This window comes from Macaca thibetana, chromosome 4 (genome assembly GCF_024542745.1).
Source record: "Macaca thibetana thibetana isolate TM-01 chromosome 4, ASM2454274v1, whole genome shotgun sequence".
NCBI classification, from domain to species: Eukaryota; Metazoa; Chordata; class Mammalia; order Primates; family Cercopithecidae; genus Macaca; species Macaca thibetana.
The window spans coordinates 6,932,808-6,947,291 of record NC_065581.1 but is presented as its reverse complement, the minus strand read 5'-3'; the positions used below and the strand labels follow the sequence as shown (position 1 = coordinate 6,947,291).

The window sequence follows — 14,484 nt, the reverse complement described above, 5'->3', positions numbered from 1 at the left end:
AATTGAGATAATAAATAAATATCAAAGGCAAGGAGACCATTTTGAGGTGGTTGCAACAGTTAAGGTGAATGACAGCTGTAACTAGGATGGTAGCCATGGAAAAGGAAAGGAGGGGACGTATTCTAAAGACGCGGGGGAAATGACCCGGCTCAGGCTTTGTTGATCAGTTGGGTGTGGAAAGCGAGCGAGGGAGAGGGAGAGTGACTAGGGACTCTAGTCTGGGTAAACGGGCGACTGCACTAACCAAGAGAACCTCAGAAGAAAACGGTTTGGGGAAGATAGTGAGCAGTTTGGCCCCACTGAACCTGAGAGGCCCCTGTGACATTGGGTGGGCGGCAAGTTTGGAAGCATGGGTGCCGCACTCAGCAGGGAGGTTGGAAGCACAGAGATTAGCCTGGGATTCATCTGCATAGAGCACCCTCATGGGTGGAGGAACTGCTGAGAAAGAGATAGAGGAGCCTCAAGGAACTCCTAGAGGGTGAGAGGATGAAGAGGAAGCAGTAAAACAATCTAGAAAGGAACAAAGAAGGAAAGCCAGAGGAGTCCAGAGTCACAGAAGCCAAAGGAAGGAAGTTTAAGAAGGAAGTGAGTGATCAGTAGTGTGAAATGCAGTAAGAAAGTAAATTGCAACAACAATAAAATAATGATAGTGGCTGGGCATGGTGGCTCACTTCTGTAACCCTAGCACTTTGGGAGGCCAAGGTGCGCAGATCACTTGAGGTCAGGAGTTCGAGACCAGGCTGGCCAATATGGTGAAATCCCGTCTCTACTAAAAATACAAAACTTAGCCAGGTGTGGTGGTGCATGCCTATAATCCTAGCTGCTTAGTAGGCTGAGGCAGGAAAATCGCTTCAACCCGGGAGGCAGAGGTTGCAGTGAGCCATTGCACTCCAGCCTGGGCAGCAGCACAAGACTCTGTCTCAAAAATAAATAAATGAAAAATAAAAATAAAATAAAATAACAATAGTAATCACATATGGATGCTTACCTTGTGCTTGGTTCTGGTGTAGACCCTTTACTTATATCACTTGTGTAAGCCTTATAACTACCCCATAAAGTGGGTATTGTATTGGCTCCCATTTTACAGATGGGAAAACTGAAACCAGAGAGCTAAGCAACTTGACCCACATGTCACACAGCTGGTGAGGTGGATGCCATGTTGACTCTAGAACCTACATCCTTATGAAATAACTGCGTCTCTTTTTAAAGGACTAGTGTATTTCTGATGTAAATCTGTATTTCTGATATAAGTCTATATTTTATATCCATACACCCTAAGTTGGAATAATCAGCTTCTCTCCTTTACCCACTGAGCTCTGGAGAATGAGAAAACCATTGCTTCATGTGGAAGAATGTGAAGAATGTTAATACATTTTAGTAACTCTGAAAAACAGTGTAAAATTTGGATCTTTAAAGATAGAATTTATTCCACACACTTGGTCCTTGTTATTAGGGGAATTCATTGCCTCAGCACTACCCACAATAGAAAAGCCATCAAGGCCGGGAATGGTGGCTTATGCCTGTAATCCCAGCACTTTGGAAGACCAAGCTGGGAGGACTGGTTGAGCCAAGGAGTTTAAGACCAGCCTGAACAATGTTGGCGGGGTCCACACACACACACAAACCATCAAGTGAGTTTAGTAAATGGTGATCATGTCAGTCCTGCTTCAAGGTCTCCAGATGATGCCCTGTGTTTGGCATGGTATGTGCGGAGTGGCACATGAGATCCTAGGTGTGGCATGTGAGAATCTTGTTGGTTTGGCCCTGGCCGGAGTCTCTGGCCTTGCCTCTCTCCATTCCACCTGATGCTCTGCAACCAGAATGGCCACACAGAACAGCTTTGCATCGCCAGGGCCGCCTCTCCCAGGGCCTGTTCACATTCTGCCTCCTTCAAGCACTCTTCCTCCTCCTCACTCCCTGGGCTGACCATGCAGCTGGGGTGACCACTTTAAAACACAAATTTAGGCTGGGCGCAGTGGCTCACGCCTGTAATCCCAGCACTTTGGGAGGCTGAGGCAAGCGGATCGCCTGAGGTCAGGAGTTCGAGACTAGCCTGGCCAACATGGTGAAACCACACTCTCTACCAAAAATAAAAAAATTATCCATGCATGGTGGTGTGTGCCTGTAATCCCAGCTACTCCGGAGGCTGAGGCAGGAGAATCCATTGAACTGGGGAGATGGAGGTTGCAATGAGCCAAGATCGTGCCACTGTACTCCAGCCTGGGCAATAGAGCAAGACTTCCTTCAAAAAAGAAGGAAGGAAAAAAAAAAAAAGAAAAAAAAGAAAAGCATTTCCTTCCATCTTATCATTAGGGTCTCAGGGTAAAAATCACCGATTCGTGTCTGTAATCTCAGCACTTTGGGAGATCAAGGGTGGCAGGGATATCTTCAGCTTTGGAGTTCGAGACCAACCTGGGTAACATAGTAAGACCCATCTCTACAAAAAATTCAACAATTAGCCAGGCGTGGTGGCGCATACCTGTAGTCCTAGCTACTCAGGAGGCTGAGGCAGCTGGATCGCTTGAGCCCGGGAGTTCAAGGCTGCAGTGAGCTGTGATCATGCTACTGCACTCCACCCTGGGGAACAAAGCAAGCCTCCTTCCCTAAGAAAAATGTATACACACACACACACTTTAATATATATGCTTTATAAAATATGTATTTTATATTTATATCATTATAATAAATATAAACTATTTTAAATGAAATATATGTTATATATTTTATTGTTTAAAAGTATATATATACCTCCCTGGATCCCGGAAGACTCTCTGTCATATTCCTTTATCCATTAGTGGGTCTCTTCCCGGTGCTGTTATCTCAGCATTCAGAGCAGTGTCGGGCACATGATAATCACTCAATACTAGCTGAATGGATGTAAGTGTTAGTTAGGGTCACTCCTTCAGGCACTCTTCCCTGACTCCAACCGCTGGACCCCTATCTTGTTTAGACTGCTCTGATGTGCTCACATGGAGCCTGGGCCTCTCTAGGGTCCCGTACCTTCACACTGGGTTTTAACTGTGTCCTGGCGTGACTGCCCCATACCCCATGAGCCTGGAGGCCCCAGATAACCCATCTTGGTATCTATTCCCAGAGTGTGGCAGAGCACAGACCTGCAACCAATGTCTGTCGGATGTGAGTGAATGAGGAAAGAGGAAGTGAGAACGACTCTCAAAGTTGAGAGTCCCCTCTTCCTGTGACTCCAAGAAAACGTGTGTGTTCCCTTGGGTCGCTCCTCCTGGCAGAAGCAGGAAGTAGCCCTTGTTCCAAAGCAAAGGCCGGGTGTCTGCACCCCTGGCTGCTCATTTCTAGATTTGTCTGTTCAGGACAAACGTTAGCCAACCTTCCTGGGAGAGGTAGGTACTGGGGGGTCCTGTGAAGGCAGGCCCAAAGGGACAGATTGCCCTGGAGGTGTGTCCTCTGGAGGAGAGGGTAGTGTTCAGAAACTGGCCTCGCTGATTTTTATCAGTCTGCCTTTCAGTGAAATTGTAGGGTGCAAAATGGAACAATGACTTAACAATTGCCATCTGCAAAACTATTTTAGACAAAAGCAGTTTTCTTTCAACCTGATTTTGGTGAAGTAATTAGGAAAACTTTAACAATCAAATTTCTGGATTTAAGTGTCAAACATTGTTTAAGAATGAATATTGCTAAAATTTAGCTTTCTAGATTGCTTATCATTTTTAAAATAAAATGCCACACTTAGGAATTAACCTGATTGCCTTTCCATAACCGTGATGCTACGATTGAGGTGGCATAATTAATTAAATAACGTGAGGTGGGAGACATTTGGTTCTTACTGCTGAGGAGAAATACAGTTCAGAAGGGCACATGGAAATTAAAAAAATTTAACAAAAGTGAATCCAATTAAATGAATGTCCTTTTGCCTATTTCATGCCACTGTCCTTCCATGCTCATTTCTTTTCTTTTTTTTTTTTTTTTTAGACAAAGTCTCGTTCTGTTGCCCAGGCTGGAGGCCAGTGGCACAATCTCGGTTCACTGCAACCTCTGCCTCCCAGGTTCAAGTGATTCTCCTGTCTCAGCCTCCAGAGTAGCTGGGACTACAGGCACATGTCACCACACCTGGCTAATTTTTTATATTTTTAGTAGAGAAGGGGTTTCACCCTGTTGGCCAGGATGGTCTCTATCTCCTGATCTCATGATCTGCCCATCTCAGCCTCCCAAAGTGCTGGGATTACAGGCGTGAACCACCGTACCTGGCCCCATGCTCATTTCTGACTGCCCTGATCCCTTCTCCTTACCCCAGTCTCCACCAATTCTTTCCCTTAGGTCCTCAAAACACATTTGGTTCCAAGTCACACTTCCTTGTTCAAAACTAGAGCCACAGGCATGGCCTCAACAGGCTGGCATTCAGATTGCAGATCTCACTGTACAAAAGCAAGGGGAAAAATAGTTTGGGGCAGAATGAACCTTGAGAGAGAAAACAATGATGTAAGGTAGATTATTGTATTTTAATAAATATGGTTAGATACAAATAAAGATTGTATCACAACACAATATAGTATTGCATGCAGGCACATCATTGCCCCAAGATACTGACCCCAAAAGTGACACGGCCGTCCCACCATAGCACTTGCAGAAGTGCTGCAAGAAACAAGGTGTCCCAGAACTTGTGGGTACCACCTGCTAGTCCCCACGTACTGGGCTGAGGGTGAGGGTTGGCATTTTTGGTCCACTCCTCAGATGCATTTCCAAAAGCCTAGGCAGTAGAAATGACTTTCAGCACTATTTACAATAGCAAAGACATGGAACCAACCCAAATACCCATCAGTGATAGACTTGATAAAGAAAATGTGACACATATATGCCATGGAATACTATACAGTCATTAAAAAGAGTGAGTTCATGTCCTTTGCAGGGACACGAATGAAGCCGGAAACCATCATCCTCAGCAAACTAAACCAGCAACAGAAAACCAAACTCACTCATAAGAGAGAGTTGAACAATGAGAGCACATGGACACAGAGAGGGGAACAACACATACCAGGGCCTTTTGCAGGATGGGGGCTGAGGGGAGGGAACTTAGAGGATGGGTCAATAGGTGCAGCAAACCACCATGGCACACTTCTACCTATGTAACAAACCTTCACGTTCTGCACATGGATCCCGTTTTTGTTTTTGTTTTTTCTTTAAGAAGAAATAAAGAAAAAAAAAGAAATGACTTTATTTCTACTGATACTATTTGTAGTGATTATAGCTTCCCCTGTTTTGTGTTGAACTGTTTGTTTTTGAGAAATTTCTATTACTGTTTTTTTAATTTATTTATTTTTTCATCCTCCTCCTTTTGTAACTGTTGTATTTTGGACAGAGTAGGCTGGAGCAAAGGTTCTTAGAGGGCCTGGGCCCAACCTCCTGGCAGAGCCTCCTTTTTCCTGAGTAAGTGTCTTTTTAATTTAAAAATGTCTTTAGAGATAGTTTTGCACTGTTGCCCCGGTTGGAGTGCAGTGGTGCAATCACAGCTCACTGCAGCTTAGAACTTCTGGGCTTAGGCAATGCTTCTGCCTCCGCCTCCCCAGTGGCTGGGACTACGGGTGTGCACCGTCATGCCCAGCTAATTTTGTTTTCTTTTAAGAAACGGGGTCTCACTATGTTGCCCAGGCTGGTCTCGAACTCCTGGGCTCAAGCAATTCTCTTGCCTCAGCCTCCCAAAGTGTTAAGATTACAGGTATGAGCCACCATGCCCAGCCCTGAATAAGTGTCTTGATTCCATTCTTGCCCCTAACTTTTACTCCCAGATATTGGCTGAAATGTATATTCTCACTGCTCTTTGTCAGTAAATTAGCCCTGCTGGTCAGATGGGTCACCCGGTCGACCTTGAGCTCAGGTGCCTCTGGGCCACCTGTGAAGGCTTCTTCCAGAGAGGCATCCGTGTAATGCCACTCAAGATGCTAACTTAATCTACCAACCTGCATCCTTGCTCCCATGCCAAAAACGAGTCATGGTGTTTCCAAATGTTTTCATGCAGCTTCTGATACTGCTATGCTTTGAGGATTTTGTTCATCATTTCTTCTCTCCCTGAAGGCATAAGCTCCACCTATATTTTGTAAAGGCTTTCCATGAAGATGGTCCAGAATTTCCTATTTCAGTCTCTTATACATGGCCTTTCCCATCCTTCCTTTCTTGTTCCCTCCTCGTTTCTGTGGTGTGGCTGTCCCCAGGACATCCTGGACAGATTCCACCACCCTGGTCATTGCCAGGTCTTTCCAGCAGCCCGCACCTTGCCTTCTCTGAGTGGGTGACCCTTGAAAAGCATAGAAGAGCTTTGGAGCCTCGGCTGTTGTGACCATCACTAGAGCTGAAACCTTAACTCAGGTGTGAAAGATGGATCTGGATGTTTTCCCAAACCTGAAGCCCCTTTGAATCCCCTATAAAGTGCTATAGAGGTGACAAAGACAGATGGGCTTCCCTTGGGAGTATATATCCCAGTGGGAGATAAGAAAAGGTAAGCAAAGATGTTGCCCCAAAGCAGGGTGGGATGAGGGCTATTTGGTGAGATAAAGGAACCTATTTTCTCACGTTGATGCCCCTTTCCTCCATAAACTCACTATAGTAAGGACTGTCGGGAGCAGACAGGACCACAGGGAAAACATCTACCATTGTCTTCCCCATCCAACAGATTCATTTCATCCATCTCTCCAAACCTTCCTCTGGGCCCTGCTTTCCGCATTTCTATAACTGCACCACCTTCTCCCTGTCGTCAGTCACATGGGACCCCTCGCTGCCGTCCTTCCCTCAGGACTCACTGGGGCAAATCCAGTAGATTCCGTCTCAAACTGTCTTCTTCTTTCCTCGCTTTCCTGATTGCATATATTTTATATATATATATATATATAAATATATTTTTTTTATGAGACAGGGTCTTGCTCTGTTGTCCAGGCTGGAGTGCAGTGGCGTAATCATGGCTTACTGCAGCTTTGGCCTCCTAGGCTTAAGTGATCCTCCTGCTTCAGCTTCCCAAGTAGCTTGGACTATAGGCATGTGTCACCCTACATGGCTAATTAAAAAAAATTTTAGTAGAAAGCAAAAACAAAAACAAAATATTTTTTGTAGAGATGAAGTCTTGCTATGTTGCCCAGGCTGGTCTCGAACTCCTGGGCTCGAATGATCCTCCTCCCTCAACCTTCCCAAGTGCTGGGATTTCAGGCGTGAGCCACCGCCCCGGCCTCCTGGACTCTTTAAATCTGGCAGACCAGCCCATGCATCATTCCCCTGATACCCCTGCCGTGTCTGTCTTCCTCCTGCTCTTGGTTCTGAGTCCTTGGTCCTGGCCTCCTGCTCGATCTCCCCTGTCCTGCTTTGGCCTCCTAGTTGTGTTACCTTCTCTCATTTGCTACGTTTATTTGGATCTCTGGTTTCCAGTGTGGTTTCTGGCTTGGCTGGAGCCCAGCCCTCCTGACAGAGCATGTTGTAGAGACAGGCAGCCCCTTTGCTTTGATGCGACTTTCCTTCAAGTGAGAGAGGCCTGACAGAGAGAACAGGTTGAAGGGACAGGTTCTGAGGGGGCACTGTAGAGGCCAAACCCTCTCTCACGTCCCTGCTAAAAAGTCTCTGGGAAACCTGCAGAAGACCTAGGATCTGAGCCATATTTGTTAAACAAAAAACTCTAGTTGCAAAACAGGTTATAAGTCATATATATAAATGCTTGGAAAAGGTGCTGGAAAAATATAAACCAAGCTGGTCAAAGGAATATTCCGTGCCTCCCTCTACAGTCATTATAGCAGGGACATGCTAATGTAATGTGTTTTGTGTATATACTTTTTTTTTTTTGAGATGGAATCTCACTCTTGTCACCCAGGTTGGAGTGCAATGGCCTGCCCTCAGTTCACTGCAACCTCTACCTCCCGGGTTAAGCGATTCTCCTGCCTCAGCCTCCCAAGTATCAGGGATTACAGGCGCCTACCATCATGCCCAGCTAATTTTTGTATTTTTAGTAGAGACAGGGTTTCGTCATGTTGGCCAGGCTGGTCTCGAACTTCTGACGTCAGGTGATCCACCTACCTTGACCTCCCAGAGTGTTGGGATTACAGGCGTGAGCCACCATGCCGGGCCGTATATACCTTTTATTTTTTAATGGAAAAATGAAACCAAGCTTACAAGTGCTAAAGAGGACAGCCTTTAGTGATGTCTGTGACAATCCCAACACAGTTCTGGAGGCTGTCCACTCCGTAATAAGATCCATAAAAAAGGATTGCAGTGTGGGCTCTCCCTTAGGCTGCTGAGACACAAGATAGGAAGGCCTCTGGGGAGGACAGGTCATATGGGAATAGGTCATATGAGCTTGGCCTACTGGGCCATGGGAGAGGAGAAAGCAGATGTTGGCTCAATTAACAATTACCTTGCCAGTGAAGTAAGCCTAATATTACCACCATGGAAACTGGAGTAATGCTATTTTATTTTTATTGTTTACATTAATTTGTTGTGAACTTACTATATTTTGTTATTGTGGACTTCACTTATCACATACTATAGGCATCACAATGGCGGGGCCCCAGAAATACTGTTTTCTGGATTCTCCCCAGAGCGTGGTTGATTCCTAGTTTAGTAAACTGTCTTTATTACCGTCACCTGGCTTTTATTTTTTTTAATTGTAAAAAAAACCTTTTTGTAGAGATGAGATTTCACTCTGTTGCCCAGGCTGGTCTTCAACTCCTGAACTGAAGTGGTGTGCTGGGTTACAGTCGTGAGTCACCACGCCCGGCCAGGTTTCTTTGTTTCTTTCTTTCCTTTTTTTTTTTTTTTTGAGACAAGGTCTGGCTCTGTTGCCCAGACTGGGATGCAGTGGTACAATATCAGTTCACTGAAACCTCCACCTTCCCTGCTCGAGCCATCCTCCCAACTCAGCTTCCCTAGCAGCTGGGACCACAGCCACATGCCACCATGCCTGGCTAATTTTGTGTGTGTGTGTGTGTGTGTGTGTTTATTTTTTGTAGAGATGGGGTCTCATCATGTTGCTCAGGCTGGTCTTGAGCTCCTGGGCTCAAGCAATCCTCTTGCCTCGGCCTCCCAAAGTGCTGGATTACAGGTGTGAGCCACCAAGCCACACCTCTGACTTTGTTTTAATTAATTAATTAATTAATTTTCGAGACAGAGTCTTGCTCTGTTTCCCAGGCTGGAGTGCAGTGGCACGATCTCAGCTCACTGCAACCTCTGCCTCCCAGGTTCAAGTGATTTCCAGCTAATTTTTGCATTTTTAGCAGAGATGGGGCTTCACCATGTTGGCCAGGCTGGTCTCGAACTCCTGACCTCAAATGATCTGCCTGCCTTGGCCTCCCGTGCTATGATTACAGGCATGAGCCACCGCACCTGGCCTGACTTTGTTTTAATTACCCAATTTCTCCATTCTCTTGGCTCACCTGCAGACATAACAGTAAATCTCTTGTCTTATTGGCCAATTAGTTGTTGCTGTATGTTGTTTTATTATTTTATAACAAATAGCAGGTTTTCTGGTCTCATCGGCCTTGATGTTGGGATTGCAAAAGGCTCTATCCATCATTTGTGGTTATTGTCAACTATATTTGTAGGTGCGTGCTTTCCTTGGTCTGCCATAATTCTCTTTTCAAATCTTGTTGTTCTTCTGCAGGCATGAGAAGGAACCACTTCACAGCTTTGGAACTGGAGGTAGAAATCACACTCTGCTAAAGACCGACCTTGGTTGCTGTGTTTATAGAGAGCAGTCTCTGACCCGAGGAACGTTCAGGTGCTTGTGCTAACGAGCTGTGTTATAATGGAGTTCTCTTGGTCTTAGAACCCTGCATTTTGCTGACAGAATTCCCTCAGCTCTATCATGAAACACATTTTGGTGCCAGAGAGATTGAAATCTGTGGAAACAAAATTATTTCGTCAGTTGGTGATGCATTTGGGCATTTTCCATTCTTGCTAACAAAAAAAAGAGTCTTTGCTCACGTGACCGCGAAAGCCTGGTGAAATACGCCACGAACATCCTGAAATGAGTCCTGGCCCCAAAGCACTGATGGCGAAGTCTTATATTTTGACATGAAGCACAACACGTAGTAAAGAGCTAGCCAGCACTGTAATGCTGCCTGAGTTGGTCTTTGGCCTTCTCTAGCTTGACTTTTCTGGGGATTGACTACCCCTGGATGCCTGGAGCTTTTCAAGAGGCGATTGTTTCCTTGTGGCATGTCTATGCTGACAATTCCTGGAGACTCCACCTCCTCTTTGAGTTCCCCTGGGCAGGCTCTATTCCCTAAGAGCCCCACTCTAACCTTATTGTTTCATGGAAAACCAGTCTTTCAACACAAAGGGTTGTGGGTCAACAATGGCTTTCCCTTGGAGCTATTTTTATTTTCCTGAGATTCCTGGTAAAATTACCAGTGCCTTCATCTAAGTAAATAAATCTGTGGTGTAGGGAATTTGAGGTATGTGGCACGACAAGTTGGGTAGAAAATTTTGCCTGGGAGAGGGGTTCTTTTCAACAGCTCCTCCTCCCCAAACGTAGGAACCGAACATTTTACAAACCATTCTAGTTAAGTCTCTTCGTGTCTGTTTCCTCATCTGTAAATAAATACAGACGATGACTTAAGAATTGTTTCCTGCTGTAACATTTTCTGATTCCATGATGTAAGTGATTTCCTGGGACCAGTGAGATAGAGGTCATCTACTTTATTTTCCTAGACACATATGGCTCATCAATTGTTAAAATTTGTATTGAATTTTTGTACACCCAGGTTCACAGTAGCGTTGTTCACAATAGTCAAAAGGGGGAAGCACCCCAGGTGTCTATTCATGGATGAACGAGTAAACAAAACATGGTGTGTATCTACATGGACTATTATTCAGCCTTAACAAGGAAAGAAATCTTGCTACACGCTACATCAATGAACCTTGGAGACGTTATACTAAGTGAAGTAAGCCAGTCACAAAAAGACAAACATTGTATGATTCTACTTTTTATTTTTATTTATTTTATTTTTTTGAGATGGAGTCTCACTCTGTTGCCCTGGCTGGAGTACAGCAGCATAATTTCTGCTCACTGCAATCTCTGCCTCCTGGGTTCAAGTGATTCTCCTGCCTCAGCCTCTCGATTAGCTGGGATTACAGGCAAATGCTATCAAGCCCAGTTAATTTTTGTATTTTTAGTAGAGACAGGGTTTCACCATATTGGTCAGGCTGGTCTCGAACTCCTGACCTTAAGTGATCCTCCTGCCTCGGCCTCCCAAAGTGCTGGGATTTCAGGCATGAGCCACCGCACCTGGCTACATTTTATTTTTTATTTTTTTTTGAGAGATAGGGTTTCTCTTTTTCTTTCTTTTCTTTTGAGACAAGGTCTCACTCTGTTGCCAAGGCTGGAGTGCCGTGGTGCAATCATGACTCACTTCAGCCTCAACCTCTGGGCTCAAGTGGTCCTCCCACTTCAGCCTCCCAAGAAGCGGGGACCACAGGCCTATGCCACCATGCCTGACTAATTTTTTTATTTTTATTTTTGCAAAAAAAGGTATTGCTGTGTTGCCTCGACTGGCCTCAAAATCCTGGGCTCCAAGCCATCCTCCTGCCTCAGCCTCCCAAAGTGTTAAGATTACAGGTTTGAGCCACTATGCCCAATCAAGACAGGGTTTCACTGTGTTTCCCAGGCTGGAGTGCAGTGGCATGATCATAGCTCTTGTGTAGCATCGAACTCCTAGGCTCAAGCAATCCTCCTACCCCAACCTCCCAAGTAGCTGGGACCACAGGCATGTACCATCACACATAGATAATTTTTTTATTTTTAATTTTTTGTAGACTCGGTGGTCTATGTTGCCCAGGCTGGTCTCAAACTCTTGGCTTCAAGTGATCTTCCTGCCTAAGCCTCCCAAAGTGCTGGGATTACAGGCATGAACCACAGTGCCTGGCCCAGATCATTTTTGTTAAATTGTAGATTATTGAACAGGAAGGCACATGACATATTTGCCAAGTATTACTACTCACTTAAATGTAACAGATGTGACATGATACAGAAAATGTGTAGGTAATGTAATGCTATCCTCAATTTCTCATTCTTGTGATTATGAAAAAAAGGTCTAAGCAAGCATATTTGTACCCCTGAAGCACTGAATTTAGATTTAGAATTTCCTTTAAAAAAAAAAAAAAACACTTAGTATAAAACGTAAAGAAACTTATTAAAAGGAAATAATGAGGTTTCATTGTTTCTTTCTAAATAAGAGTCTCTGCATGCATCTGAGATGAGTCCAGAGGTCACTGTTTAGCATGGTCTTGGGCCACTCATCCTGTTGCTGTACAGATAGGAACACAGCATCAAGCAGGGCTGGTGGGAGCTGGAAGAGAAAGTATCTAGACAAAGTCAGCATGGTTATTTAATTTTCTGTTTTTTGTTTTTGTTTTTGTTTTGTTTTTTGTTTTTTTTTGAGATGGAGTCTTACTCTTCTCCCAGGCTGGAGTGTACTGGCACAATTTCAGCTCACTGAAATCTCCACCTCCTGGGTTCAAGCGATTCTCCTGCCTCAGCCTCCCGAGTAGCTGGGATAACAGGCATATGCCACCATACCCGGCTAATTTTTGTATTTTTTTAGTAGAGACGAGGTTTTGCCATGTTGGCCAGACTAGTCTCGAACTGCTGACCTCAGATGATCCGCCCACCTTGGCCTCCCAAAGTGCTGGGATTACAGGCATGAGCCACCATGCCCGGCCTAATTTTCTCTTAATGCAACTTTTTTTTTTTTCCTAGCACAGTAAAATACATATTTACAAAATTTTCCTTAACCATTTTTTATTTTGGTACAATATACATAATATTTGCCATTTTGACCATTTTTAAGTGTGCGGTTCAGTGGCAGTAAGCACATTTCACACTCACATTGTTGTACGGCCAGTACCACCATCCATCTCTAGAACTTTTTCATCTCCCCAAACTGAAACTCCATCCCCATTAAACACCAGCTCTCCACTCCCCCTCCTCTAGCCCCTGGCAATCACCATTCTACTTTCTGTCTTTATGAGTTTGATAACTCTAGGAACCCCATACAAGTGGAATCAGACAGTATGTGTCTTTTTGTGCCTGGCTTATTTCACTGAGCATAACATCATCAAGGTTCATCCACGTTGCAGCGTGTGACCCGACTGCCTTCCTTTTACAGGCTGAAGGATATTCTATTGCATGCATCTACAATTTTGTTTATCCTTTCATCTATCAATGTATATTTGGGTTGTTTCTCATTATAGATAATTTTGGAAATTACAGAAACATGTAAAGAAAAAGAGAAAAATATAGCTGTGCCATAACCTCATTGCTGGAGGCAGTCGCTGTTAACATCTTGTGGCGAACACTGAGCTTCATGGCTGACTCTTCACAATCATAACTGATGAATATCTTCATCTGAATTTCTGATCATGATTCTTATAAAGGGAATAACTGGGGTAGGGAGTGACGGAGGTGGGCATGGGTTGAAAGACCATCTATCCGGGAGTATGTTCACTACTTGGGCGACAGGATTGTTAGAAGCCCAAACCTCAGCATCAGGTAATATATCCATGTAATAAACTTGCACATGTACCCCTGGAATCCAAAATAAACAAATAAGTAAATGAAAGAGAAGCACTGGGCCAATGGGTATGGATAACTTAGAGTACTTGATGGACAATGGCAAAAGGGCTTCCAGAAATAACTCTGAAATTTTAGCCCTAGGAACTGAGGAGCACAGAGGCTTCCTTTGTGTCTTTGTGATTCTCTTTACAGTGAGAAAATACGGCAATAAAAAGCTGAATTTGTGCATTTAGCTGAACAGTTTTACGTGTGCACACTCTTGGTAACACACAAATAAAATACTGAATATTTATTTTACCTTTTTTTTAGAGATGGGGATCTTGCTATGTTGCCCAGGCCGATCTTGAACTCCTGACCTCAAGCTGCCCTCTTACCTCAGCCTCCCAAGTTGTTGGGATTACAGGCGTGAGTTGCCGCACCCGGCCTATTTCGTTTTCTATATGAGATTTGGTACTTTGAATATTTCTTTCATCCAGGAGAGAGTTATTGCTTCTATGTACAGGTCTTATTTGGATTTGGGATCAGGGACTGGAAAGGGCTCAGGGGTTTATATCATTGCACTGATTTACAAGAGGTGTTGACAGCGGGAAGGACGATCTGAGATCAGGGACATCATGAGGCTGTGCTGAGCCTCATTTCCTGCTGCCTTGAGCAACGTCTCCCATTCCAGTGACTGTGGGAGGGCTGTGCCTCACGGGAGAAGGCTGCTTTCTAGTCTGGGCGCTCAGCCCCTCGCTCCGGGACTCTCCATGTGAGGTTGCAAACCAGCCCAGCCATGGTCATGGGTCCGGATGAGCCTTTGTGAACAATGGGCATACACTTTGAGATACCAGTTTGCCCAGCCTGGGCAGTTTCTTTCCAGAGGCAATGTGGTTTTGTTGATGGAGTGCCTGACCGAGCGTTGGAAGTCCAGCCCTGCCATTCATTAACCTGGTGACCCTGAGGATGTTGCAGGCTGCTTTGAGTGC

General features: G+C 44.7%; 1 long non-coding RNA gene across 1 annotated transcript in view; it reads left to right on the top strand.

Annotated features, from left to right (window-relative positions):
• The window catches only part of LOC126952262 (uncharacterized), a 37,111-nt gene extending 26,596 nt beyond the window's left edge, over window positions 1-10,515 (top strand). The window contains exon 3 of the long non-coding RNA XR_007724832.1: window positions 9,602-10,515. This is a non-coding gene — a long non-coding RNA (uncharacterized LOC126952262). The remainder of the gene's footprint in view (window positions 1-9,601) is intronic.
• Window positions 10,516-14,484: the final 3,969 nt, after the last annotated feature.